At 41.1% G+C, this 12,906-nt stretch overlaps 1 long non-coding RNA gene across 1 annotated transcript in view; it reads right to left on the bottom strand.

Moving 5' to 3' along the window:
- Positions 1 to 1,102: 1,102 nt before the first annotated feature.
- The window catches only part of LOC141922444 (uncharacterized), a 53,992-nt gene continuing 42,188 nt past the window's right edge, over positions 1,103 to 12,906 (bottom strand). The window contains exons 2-3 of the long non-coding RNA XR_012622986.1: positions 12,694 to 12,735; positions 1,103 to 1,555 (exon numbers count right to left, since the gene is read on the bottom strand). This is a non-coding gene — a long non-coding RNA (uncharacterized LOC141922444). The remainder of the gene's footprint in view (positions 1,556 to 12,693; positions 12,736 to 12,906) is intronic.

The following is a 12,906-nucleotide window of genomic DNA, read 5'->3' as shown; positions in this document are numbered from 1 at the left end:
AGAAAGCCTCAGTTTTGTCACTAAAGCTGAAAAATATTATTATTTAACAATTGGTTGTGGGCATTGTTGGTGTTATAATATATCTCATTTCAAATCATAACAGATGAGTGATCTCTAAATTGTTGGTTCAGATGAGATAATACTCCATCATGCTTTCCTTTGCAACACAAATCCACATAACTAGCACAGTATAAATACAATCACTGGCTGGTATAAAAGCTTCAAATAGTATTTTAAATCCTGCAAGTATGGTTTGTGCTTCAAATTGACAGCTCAATGCTCTGTCAGTTCCTACTGCCAATCTCATTATGGAAGTAAACGGCTCTATCTTATTTTATCCTGTTCTATACATGATACATTTAAAAGGACTTAAAAAAATCTAGTAAATGGAAATATATGGTACAATGAACAGTTAAAAAAGTCAATTGAATTAGTGGTTGTGTGATATCTTTTCAGCATACAATATGAACACAAATGCTGCTTTTTATAGAGGTTTATGCATACGAAGAACGTGAAGTGGAACAAATGAGATTTGAATTTTATTATTCTTTTATAGCATTGCATTGCAGATAGCTTTTTTTAATTAGCTCCTATCTCAACACCTTTGGCAACTCTAAATAATTCAGAGAATCTTGTCTTTTGTTGTTGCTGTTGCTGTGGTTTCTTTTGCAGAGAAGTAGCCTTTGCGAACGGCAGGAAGCTTATCTATCACCTTGTTAAAAAATGATCCTCCAATTAAACAATTAAACTCAGAGGGAGTGTGCTATGAGTCTTAAACCCAACTCAGCTGCCAGACGCACAGTGACAAACCTATCCCAAGCCCTAAGAGATGCCAGGATTGTAAAAGTTTGCTTCCCTGTTCATGAGATTTCCTACACACTCAACCAAGTGGAAAAGTCTGTAGAAGTCAGTTTGATGGAGGGGGGGCTCAGGGAACGGGTTCCCCACCAGCTCCTTAGCTCACCTAAGGAGGGATGACAGGGATCTGGTGCCACTGCGCATCTTCATCAACCTGTTACTGTCTCCTGGCCTGGCATTACACTCTTAACAATAAAACACGAGCTGGATATATAATAGGCACAAAATCCATCACTCCCAGGACTTCAAAGCAACAGGCGGTATTTTATGTCAAAATAAACAAACAAATGCATGTAGACAGAAGCTGATGTTTATGCTACATTGTACGGTGTGGGGGCGGGGGATAGTCCCACCAGCTCCGTTTCTAGACAGCACATCTTTGCACAACTTCTTTGTTGAAAAACTTCAGGGACACAGTGTCTTATAAGGATTCCCTCGGGCTCCCGGCCTCTCCCTCACTTCACAATGTGTGGGCAGGATACAGCTGTTCAGCTTCACTGCGTGGTCTTCTCATCCAAACTGTTCACATAATGCAAAAATTACATCCCTCAAGGCACTATGGAAATTCACATCCTAACACAGTTTCAAATGCCTATTTATTTCACAGCCTAGTGCAAATATTACGTCTGCTCCAGAGTCCACTGTTTCAAACGATACCGCAGTGCCTCAGATTAAGTCTGTGGGATTTCTTTTTTACCTAAAAAGGACAAGGAATTTCTTATTCTTTGCAGAACAACAGAAAATAATTATTTATTTTTTAAAAAATCACAGTGACATGTTTCCCCACCCCCCACCCCCCAGATTCTTTCAAGGCAAATCCAAACTTCAGGAAATTTGTGAATTGCATAAAAGGTCATGCTGGGGGCTTAACCCAGCTCAACAGAAAGGAGTGGTTTATGTTCAGTATTGCTCCATAGACTGCTCACCTACTCCAGCTGAGTACTCCCCATTCACAGGAGAAACAAAAAGCATTTCTGCTGCTGTACATCATATAAATGCAACATGAGATGAAATGTTTATAGACATGGATTTGAGAAATTTCTAACTCCAACTTTCAGCAATGTCATTAGTTTGAAAAAGTAGCCCTTGTGTTTTCAGCATCCATTTCAAGCCTGGGAAGCAAGCACAGAAGAATGAGCTCAGCTCAGGGCGTCTGAAGAACCTCTGTCGAGCATCAGCCCTGACCAGGATCCCTGTGTGGCCCTTGGGGAGTCACCTAAAGCCACAACCACAAATGAAGGGGTTCACGCACACTCCCACTGAACGCAGATCCTGGGCCCACCACCACATGATGTCAGGGAACCTTTGCAGTAAAAAAACATTGTTTATTCCCACGTACATTCTGCCTGTCTCTCTTGCTCATGTCCCTCAACTCTGCACTTCAGAAATGCTGTTCACATGTGTCCTTTAGTTCAGTTGTAGAAGAAAAAGACATTTGCCAGGTTATGCAATAAGAAGTTTGGTAAAAAATGCTATTGCAAACCCATGCTGCATGACAAGGTCAACAGAGAGCCCTGGCACAGGCACCCTGTGTTAAGACCCAGATTTAATTCAATCCATCAGAAAAACAAAAGGAGAGAGGATAAGAGGCTGACATTTTGGCAACATTTGCCTCTTCAGAAGACAGCAGGTGCTGCCAAAATATTACACTCTCTCATCTTTTTTCCTCATATTTTTTTGTGATGGAGGGAATTAAATCCTACAGTTGCACGTGATCTAACGTGCCAAGGTCCCTTCCTGATGATTGACGATTTTCTTGATCTCCTTTTTTTGACACACTCTGTCCCCAGATGCCCATTGTCCCTGCAAATCTCTCTGTGGCCCCTAAGCCTTAATTAGATCTTGCAGGTTCTATTTCTGTGGTGCTTTCACCACTGCAGGTTTTGTTTCCATTCCAGGTCTGTCTTTCCTTCAGGCTCCAGCTGTAGTTCAAAGATGCTCTGCTGTTCTTTGCCATCGGCTGCTCACCTGAACTACTTTTTTATAACAGTTGTTGTAGCAGCTACACCAGTGCTCTGTGAATGGCTGCTGTTCACCTCAGCACTTGTCAAGAGGTATTGATGGCAAAGGGTATGAAACAGTAACGCTGGGTTAAACCTAAGGAAGGAATTGGGGCTTCATGATACAATGTAGAATTCAGGTATCCAGCTCAGGAATGGAGCAGAAAAAATTAATTTACATCTCTACACTGTGTTACACATTATGCACTGAGAAATGGGATTCACAGGAACACATAAGCGAGCCCAGCTGAGGAGTGTGAAAGGCATTGCATTTCTCCCAAGCAGAAGGACCTAGCCCAGAGATGAGGTTTGGAGGTCTCTGTGACTTAAATCCTTAAATCCTCCTCCTGCTTACATGCCCAAGTCATGCATTTAGGGGTGCAGAAAGCAGCACGGATATTTCACACTATTGCCTGCCTCGTGGTTAAGCCATGGCACAGGAAGACAAGCCAGAGGAAACCCAACCCCAGCAACTAGGTCTAGGACAACCAGTTAGAAGATGGGGAGCTGATTCTCTAGCTTCTGCTCCCTAAATTTTCTAGAGAATAGGGACAAGGCAGAAGTCTTTCCTCTCCCATATGACAGCCTTACTCACTTGCCCAGAGTTGCACTTTCTTTTGGTTGCTCTTCAGGTAGCCCCGTAACTGGTTCCTACCTGGCTACAAAGTTTCCTAGCATCAGCATATTATGCAAAAGGTGGTTTTGAAAGTCAGCTCTCTGTAGCAGAGTGGTAGGTGTGTTTTGAGCATGTTTAGCTGAACTAAGGCCTGCAGGGCAGGGGATTTTTGAACCGAGAAGACCATATTTTTGTAAATCCAACCAAGCATAGGTGGGAGGTAGACACTCTCCTCTTGGCCAAGATGGCAGTATTCCCACTCTGGAGTACAGCAGAACTAACCTGGCAGTACTCCTATTCTGGAGTATAGCAGAACTAACCTATAAAAGACTTTGCAAGAACATTTAGACTTTTTTAGGGTATCTCAGGTTCTGAGCTGCTTAAGTAGAGATCTACTGGGTTTGAGTAAGAATCTAGAAAAGATCTCCTTCCAGACCACACAGAACATCAGACGTGGTACGCACTTGTGAAGAGGGATGAAAGGGGGCTCTACGCAGACATCTGCATGGGAAGACTGAATAAAAGCTGGCACATTGTGTGGAGGATACTGCTTAAAGCAAACCAAACTAGACATTAGCCACAAAACTGCAAGTCACCAGCCACTTACTAACATCATAAGAGAAGGTTTGACATTTTCTTTTCTGCTAAAACCCCCAGCAAGGAGAGCAGTTTGTCTGCTGGCTGAAATCCCTTTGGAAATGCTGAAAGCTTCCCTTTTGACTTCCTTTCCCTAGTGTACCCTGTCCTGTGTTTTTTGGCAGCAGAAGTGGTGACTTCAAAGCAAGCAGTGGGAATGAACTTTTAAAAGGTGAGCACTCAGTAACAGCCACATTAGTAGCTGACTATTTCAGAGAACTTACTAAAAGAGAGGGGCCTCAGTAGTAAGGAATACATTAACAGCTACAGGGTACTTACAGTGCAGAGAGAACAGGAGCCTGTTCTTTATTTATCAGCTGCCATGCAGGTAACTAGCTTTGGCAGAGTGGCAGACTAAATCAGGAGTCTGGGGAACAGAAGAGGCAGATTTCTTGCTGCACTGTTTAGATTCTGCATTTGCAGACTTTCTTGCTAAAGACACAAAGAGAAGAGAGAGATTATGGCTGTGATAATCCACATAACAATGCAAGGTTTAGGGAAGCAGGATTCCGGTTCACCTGGGAGAAGGCAGGCAATACCAGAGGGCATTTGGATAGCAACTACAGTGCCAGTTTTTAATGGAAGCACACGGGGCATAGAGAGGCAATGAATCCTACAGTAACGACACATACTATGGAGGGTATGGCACAGGAGTATCACAGTGGCAGACTTTTAACAGCTCTGGGTGCTCTGGGCACACCCAGCTTTTCTAAACCCATTCAGCATAGCTCCTAACACAATTATCATAGCCACATTTTCAAGCCAACGTTATGTCAGAAGCACTCAGTATACGGAGCACTTTGGAAAATTGGCTCCTACTTTTTGGCAGTAATTGAAAGCTGAGCTCTTAGGAAAATGGGAGCTCTAAATGCTTGGATGACATTTCTCAACTTTGCTCGCAAATAGGAGAACCTGTAAGCCACAAAGGCAATGCCATCAGCCATCTTTTAAGGCTCATCAGATGATAAGCCATCATCAGAGAGACTATTATTACATTTGCTTTTTTATTTCACCCTTGTGAGAACTTGTAAGACAAAGTTAGCAACAGCAGAGTGACAGACCACTACAGCATTCAGATTCAGATATCTCCTGTTTTAATACACGTCTATATCTAACCAGAAACACACTGATGTGCATGACTGATGTGCATGTAGGTAACAGTATGAGTAGTGCATGCCTCTTCCTTTAAATGAAAGGAAATGCCAGGCAGTTATCTCCATCAGATTTTATTATGTGACATAGGATGACCAATTACGTACTATGCAATAAACTAAGTGAGGTTTTAATCGCTGCTGCATTTATGGATGGTTTATCCTGACCTTTCATAGCCTTAAAAACTAATAACTGAAGCAAAACGAAGTTTACCAGCTCCTCTCAGAAACTAGCCATGTGAGCATAATCAAATCCCAGGCATTAACAAAGCTTGGATTCCTGAGCTGGTGAAGAACCGAGTCACTTCCCATGTCAGATGGTGCTGGACAGGCAATGTCTTTTCTTTTGACCAAATTGGAAAAAAGGGTATGGGGTTTACAGCTAAGGCCAAATCATCACCCGAAGTAAATTACACTGAATTTGCAGCTTTCACTGTCTGCATACTTAATTTATAAAACAGTAACAACTGTTGTGGTATCTTTAATGAAGAATACTTATTCTAAGAAATGTGATGTATCTAAGAATAGTTATATAGAAATTATGCTAGATAAATGTCATACTAAAAAGGGAGAGCTCTGTCTTACAGAGATACCAATTTTATGGAAAGATGATTTTAGGCCAAGAGATTTGATGAAGTCCATGTGTAGGTTAGTAGCAGAGCTATAAACAAAACCTGAAATCTCACCTTCTCTCCCACTTCATTATACCACCATGGCTTTCAAAAGAGGTGGATGACAAGGCATGACAGATGGTATTTAACACAGTTTTCACATTAACATTTTTCTGCTGGTCCCTTGAAGACCCACAGATGTTGTTAGGACTTTAATCCAGAATCTTCTCCATTCCAGAAAACTTGGAATAATAGTTGCTTCCCCTTCATGTGTCTTTGCATGCCATTGATTTATGGACTTTCATGCCTCTTGCAATCAAGTGATGCCTTGCAGCCCTAATGCATCCAGGAGGAAATCATTTGAAGTAAAAGACTTGAAGAATCACTACCATGAAGATAATTCTAATAATAATCTCTTTTCACCATAGTCATGTTTGTAAACACAGGAATGCAAAGCTGCCCTGTTTCAATTTATTTCAGACATGAAGGAAACAAGATACTGTGATTCTCTCTTTTTTTTTTTTCATTTGTTTCTTTTTCCAAAAGGGAAGACACATGTGGCCTGCCTGCAGCAAGCCCTGTCTACCTGTGGTCTACTTCAGAAGACTGGCTTTTCAAGGCCTCTCGAAGGCTGCCTCATTCCAGGCTTGGTGACAAAATTGCCTACAGCAATACTTAGCCATTTTATTTGCCACCCTCAGCTGCAAATGCAAAGGAGCTGACACACCTCAGATTAAACTCACCACAAACATTCAGAGAAGTTAATTGTTGTGATCCGAGCCACGGAAGAGAGAGAAAATGCACATATCCGATGAGTTTGCCGGCATTGCTCCTTGCAGCTGCACAGCTGTCCTTCACACATGAAAGAAACAGGTCCAGCTCCCAAACACCTCTTTCAGCTTTTCCTTTTGTACAGTTATGTTCAGGTTTCTCCAAAACACACTCTGCACAACATTACAGCTGCCTGGGCCAGATCCTCAGCAGCTGTGACCCAACCTGATTCCATGGATTTCAAACGCCTTTTCTACCCACTGGAGAATCTGTCTGCAAGTTGAAAGTACTTCCCTGTCCTCCTTCCCTGCCTGCCATGCAAACATGCACACACGCATCCACATACACGGTAAATGGAATGAGTCCAAAAAGTTTTTCTCAACTCTGGTAGCATTATTTTTTTCTTTTTCAAAATAACTTGGAAGATAAACTTTGAAAGCTTTCCAATGCAAATGTTCCTGGGGCAAGAGGGCTGAATGTAAACAATAGCTAGAGCTTGGTTCTGCGAGAGCTTTTAACATGGAGTCCTAATTCAAACATCCGTTCCTCCTCCTCTTCTTTCCCTCCTACAGCTAATGTGTACTGTACACACTTGTGCATCACTCCGTCAGACACTCCTCATGGCTGCCAGGTCACTGAGTACATGGCAGCTTCTGCCAGTGAAGTAGAAATGTGCTGGTCTGACATTTTTTATAATGATTTTTCCCCACCAAGTCAGGGGAAGATAGCCATTTTCCCTAGTTCATGTGGTTCACTGAGGAATAGGTAAGACATGCCAGAGAAGCATCTCCTGCTTGGCTACGTGCATGTGAAAGCCCCTGGGAAAACCAGAGAGAAAGGATCCTATCTTGTGGTAATTAGGGCAAGGGGAAAAAAAAGGTGGAACCTTTGGTCCCTGTTTCATAGTTTCTTTGCACCTTGAAGTGGTTAAATCAAAGAGCTTCTGATTTTCAGAGTTGTACAATGGCAGCCTTCTCAGATCAGACAACATCATGAAAGTGGGAACGATCACACGATAGGATGCTGGGAAAAGGGGTCAAAAGATAACAAAGGTTTCTGTTTTGATTTGCTAAAGAAAAGGTAATCACCAGAGCGGGATGTGATGAAGTCAAGTGGAATAGACCTACCTTTACTCTGGAAATAGTGCAACTTTTCACCAGAGGAACTGCAGTTGGGCTGGGTGAAGTGAAGATGCCATGAAGAACTCAGGGAAAGACCATGAACTTTGGCCTCTCCATCATCTACTGCAAATTCAGAGTATCTCTGAGCATTTAGTGAGTTCTGTATGACTCCCCGATAACTGTCCAGGTACAAACGTATACAGAGCAATTTTCTGAGTTTATACAAGTCTGGGGGCCAGGATGATCCCATTCTGACACATGTACAATGTTCAACAGATGGAGTGTCTCAACGCCTTTGCAATACAAACCACCATAAGACTATTAATGAGGCACTATCTTTTGAATTAATCTCTCCAGCATAAAGTTGTCATTGGTGGACTATTAATATATTTCAGATAACCACACTATCCAAGCATCTTCTGGGTAAATCAAACTCATGCAAAGTTTTTAGATGATTTCATCATTTCACTGCCTCTTTTCCTTTTGCAACGCTTTAACACTTTTTGGCATATAGGCTGCTGTTGCAAAAATTTTGTTGCAGTCAATTTGTTTTAATTGGTTGTTCAATTAGATTTGAAAGATGCAGGACTGATGGAAGAAAAAACTGCTCATTTGACTAGATACTAATAATCCCCAATGATACTTGAATGAATCCTAAATTCATATATAAGATTGTTGATGCTGTTGATTTTTTAACATCCAGGTTCATAATTCCCTTCATGCAATGAATATCTGTAACCATATTTCTGGAAAAGAAGATGGCCTGTTGGAAACTCTGGCCATCTGAAAGTCTGGATTTATATATGAGTGTTTCCATTCTTTGATAAGGAACACAGGGATTTCCAGATTGAGCAACTCGGCATCTTCCTTTAAAGCATGCACCAAATTTGTAACATACTATGGGCTGACTTTATTAGATTAATTAAAGAAACCTATTAATTTCCAAGTAAATGAAAAATATTTTTAATCATTGCCTGTGAACCACTTAACACATTAACTTGTCCCTCTGAAGTCATTTACTTAAGTGTGCCCTCAGTTTGCTTAATCCATAACTGGTCAATAGTATATTAATATTACAGTCTCATTTTGGATCTAAGCATGTCTGAGCCTATTAAACTGTCACCCTGGATTTACTTGCAGGGAAAAATTATCTGCATTCAGAGATAGAGGGAGAAAAGTATTAAAGTGAATCGAGCACTAATGAAATTAATCATAATCATCGTAAGTACATTCAACTGCTATCACCCAGTGGGAGATGCTGCTACAGGAAAGTCTTCCTGCTCTACTGTTTTTATGGCTGAGCTGTGGAGCTACTTTAGCTTTTGTTCCAAAGAGACCGATAACACTCTGGTGATCATTTGGAATCATCCCTTTTATTTTTTTACTAAGAATCAACCTTAGAGACAACCTTGAAATACAAGCACTTCATGCAAAGCTTGTTCTACTGAACTAGTTTAATGTAGGTCAGACCTACTGTAGTTTGCGATATAATTCATTCAAACTGTGAGACTCCATCTCTTGCTGTTTACTTTTACTGCACTGCTTGTGAACCTAATATATATAATTTACAGGTCCAAGACAATAAGAAAGAGCAAGTCAGGAGAAAAATGATCTATGTCCCTGTAGTGTAAGATACATTTAGATATACAGAGCCAGATCCTGAGTTGTGTAAATCAGAATAGGTGCGCGGTGCACTAAAGCCAATAAAACTATGCAGGTTTATATTAGTGCTGTAAGATTATTCTTTACAGCACTCCTCTTAATTCATGCAAAAATTTTATAATCCTTTAATAATACTTGAATTTAAAAATTCTTTTTTTTTTTTTTTTTTCCCTTCCAATTGCTGGGGTCTGTAGTGGCAAGACACTAATCTGTATCCTGCTTAATACTCTGTGAAACTTTTGAAGGGTTCCCCCATATATCCTCTTCGAATTCTTCAGTTGTCTAGAAACTCTGGTGTTGTATGGATTAAACAGTTGAAGGAAACCTCTGATGAAGAGGAACATGACAATGGAAAAGACGAAAAATAGCAGCAGATCAAAAGCAGTTATCTCTAAAAACAAATTCGGTGTTATCCACAATTAAGCAACATTTGACATTTAAAAAACATTTGATCAGTGTTTTGACTTACAGAACTGCTTAAGGGGCACTGTGATGTGTAAATTAAATTCAAATGAAGGTTAAATATAGTTCTTTTGGAAAGACTGCACGGTTTAAATTACCTAATTATTTGGACAAAATCTGTTCTCCTGTAATTAAATGTATACAAAAGAATGCGTCTTTTTACTAAGTACATTTGGAGAGAAGATGTTTATCAGCAAATGGTTACTTCCTCTTGAAGATCATAAAGATAATGTCATCACTCAGAACTCTGTAAGAAGGAGGAAAGTTAGTGTATACATTTATTGGAGCTCTGTTGAGGTTGAATGGAATTGAGACAGAGTGCTCCTCTATTTTGCTGCATGCAGCCTTCCAGGTCCGGATCCTGCAAAGCCCTGTAATATAGGGCTAGAATTTATGCCTATGCAGGAAGGCATATACCAAGGCGATGTGCCCAGGCAGTGCTCTGGTCATGAAAAGAGCTGATAAATCATCCAATCCATATCTGCCACAATGCAGGATTGCTGTTTACAGTACCCAGGACCAGATTTCTGCCTTGCATTCAGCTCAGACCCTCTCGTTCCACCAGTGTTCCCAGGCTTCAGAAGGATGACTGCTGGAGTGAGTTATGGCCCATGTGAGTGAAGGGATGAGAGTCTGGATCACTGGGGTTTGTTTAGTCTATTTTTAAATGTGTTGAGTGAGGGGATTTCACCATCTTTCTAAGGGAGACTTCCTGAGCCTAGCAGATGTCAACAGCGGGATATCTTTTGCATGATATTGGGCATGAACTTTCTCTTCATCTTGTCCATTCCTCTTCGATATGTTCTTTTTTACTTAAGTGTAACTCCATCAATATTCACACCCTTTAGCATTTCTGTTTCTTTCTCCAGAGCCTTTGCTCAGCCCCATAAACTGTAGTTCTTCCATTCTATCTTTGGTGTCATTCCATCCACCTCCTTTCTGCTTTAGGACAGCCTTTTCTGCCTCCCTCCAGTTTGCCAATTCAGTTCAAATCTTCTGTGCTTGGCTGAGAGACAGAAATGTCAGCTTTGCTTAGGGCTCAGAGCTCTATGCCATCAATTTAATATTCCAATACATGCATAATGAACTTGGATTGTTCAATTCCTGCTCATGACCCAAAGTCCTGTTCTCCAAAGGACTGGAAATGAAGTCTGCACAGTGTGCCTAAGCTTCACAATGCCAGTCACAGCAGCAAATATGTAATATGGAATAGAGACTTGGGAAAGAATATAATAAGCAAGGTCATACTGCTTAAAATTCTGAAATTTCCAATATGTACCTGGAACTATGCAAATATCTGTGGTTTCCCAGGTTGGAAGAGTAGCATCATTCTGCATATCCGGTCCCCAGTTGCAAGATCTGTCATAATTATATCGGGGCAAAAATTGCATGCTCATTAGAAAAAGTGCACTGATACACAAAACTTGTGTCTGGTGGGCCTAGAGCATCTGAACTGCATGTGGGAGGAATGTTTGTGTTTCACACATATGTCAAGGAGGCAATTTTCAAAGTGAGTGGGAAATTAAAGGCAGCTCATCAAACTTTCCCACAAGTTATTTTACAATCCACTCTATTCAAATTCATTCTGCAGAACATAAGATTACTTAAAGAAAAAGGAAGAGAAGGTGAAAAAAAAAAGAAATTGATTTATTGCTAATAGTCATAAAGGGAAACCATAAATCTACGGGAGCCATGCAGTGAGTCTAATAGTGAGTAAGAACACATGTAATCAATATGAATGTATTCATTTTTATTTTCTCTCAGCCACAATCAATATGCATGGTATCTCGATGTTGAATAGGAAGGCACAGCTTTTGCCCCAGTGAGTTTACAATAATTCAGCAAAACTCCCGCTGAGTTTTGATTGAATAATAAGTCTGGTTCTAGCTAGATAAATTGCACGGGCAGCGATATGCTGATAGGGAGCAAAACTGGGAGCCAGCAATTCTAGGAAAGACGTTGGGTGCAGAAAAGCAAGAGAAGAATGGAGCACTAAAGGGTGACTTTGAAAGAAAGACAAAGTGCTGCAGTTATTTCTCTGGGTGGTGGAAAAGATCCCTTTTACAGAGCAGAAGGAAGCTGTCCCCAACCTTTGGTGCAGGATGAAAAAAACAATTCAAAAGTGATCCTTGCAGCACTGCAGGAAGGAGTTGCAAACACGCAAGGAGCTGACCTCTGCAGAGCTTCGAGCTTCATGTGACTCCTTCAAATATTCATTTACTGTGTCATTATTAATTGTCTTCATAGCCCCTGTCCCATGGCTACATGTACCCAAAGGACATGAAGCAGCACCACCAGAGTTGCCAAAGTCAAGAAGGAGGAGACGCGGGCCTCAGGGGAATCTGGAAGTGCATTGGCTCCTGCTATCACACCCCAGGCAAATGTCTTTGTACAGAGCAGGCATGGACGGTGCAGAGGAAGCCTCCGCTTTGCTCCCCACTGCTAACACTGCTGAGCAAGCAGCCTGTTGCATTCTCCACTGACTTTAATTTGCAAATAGCCTTAAAGCATTGCAGAAAACAGCATGGGAATTTTTTTTTTTTTAATGATGGCAACAAAAGCTTGGCTGTCTGTGTAAAGCCTGTAATGTAATCACTGAACAACCAAAGAGTACACAAGGTGTCATGCAGAAACAAAGAAAGAGGTCATCCTGACCAGAGGAGGGAATGAAAGCAGAGAGAAACATTCATATTCATTGAATCACACGTCTGCACTATCATGTCTGGACATTGAACCTACCTGGGGCACTGATGAAAATCCAAACAAATAAAAATAACTGTTTCACATGCTCTTGAATTTACCTACCAGAGTAGTAGCTGTGTTCCTCAATCCACCCAAGCAGGCAGCCTGAAAACAGTTCAAAGAGCAGTTAGGTATCTAACTTGCACTGAAATTCAGGAGTGATGGCCATTTAGCTGCTCTTTAAAGACACACACACAACCATGACCTGCTCTGTGTCAGACAGTATGTTTCTCAATAGCCTTTCTCTTTTCCTGGGGAGAAGTTCCTGAAAAATCC

Source organism: Strix aluco, chromosome 4 (assembly GCF_031877795.1).
Source record: "Strix aluco isolate bStrAlu1 chromosome 4, bStrAlu1.hap1, whole genome shotgun sequence".
Taxonomy (NCBI): domain Eukaryota; kingdom Metazoa; phylum Chordata; class Aves; order Strigiformes; family Strigidae; genus Strix; species Strix aluco.
This window is presented reverse-complemented; position numbering and strand designations above follow the sequence as displayed.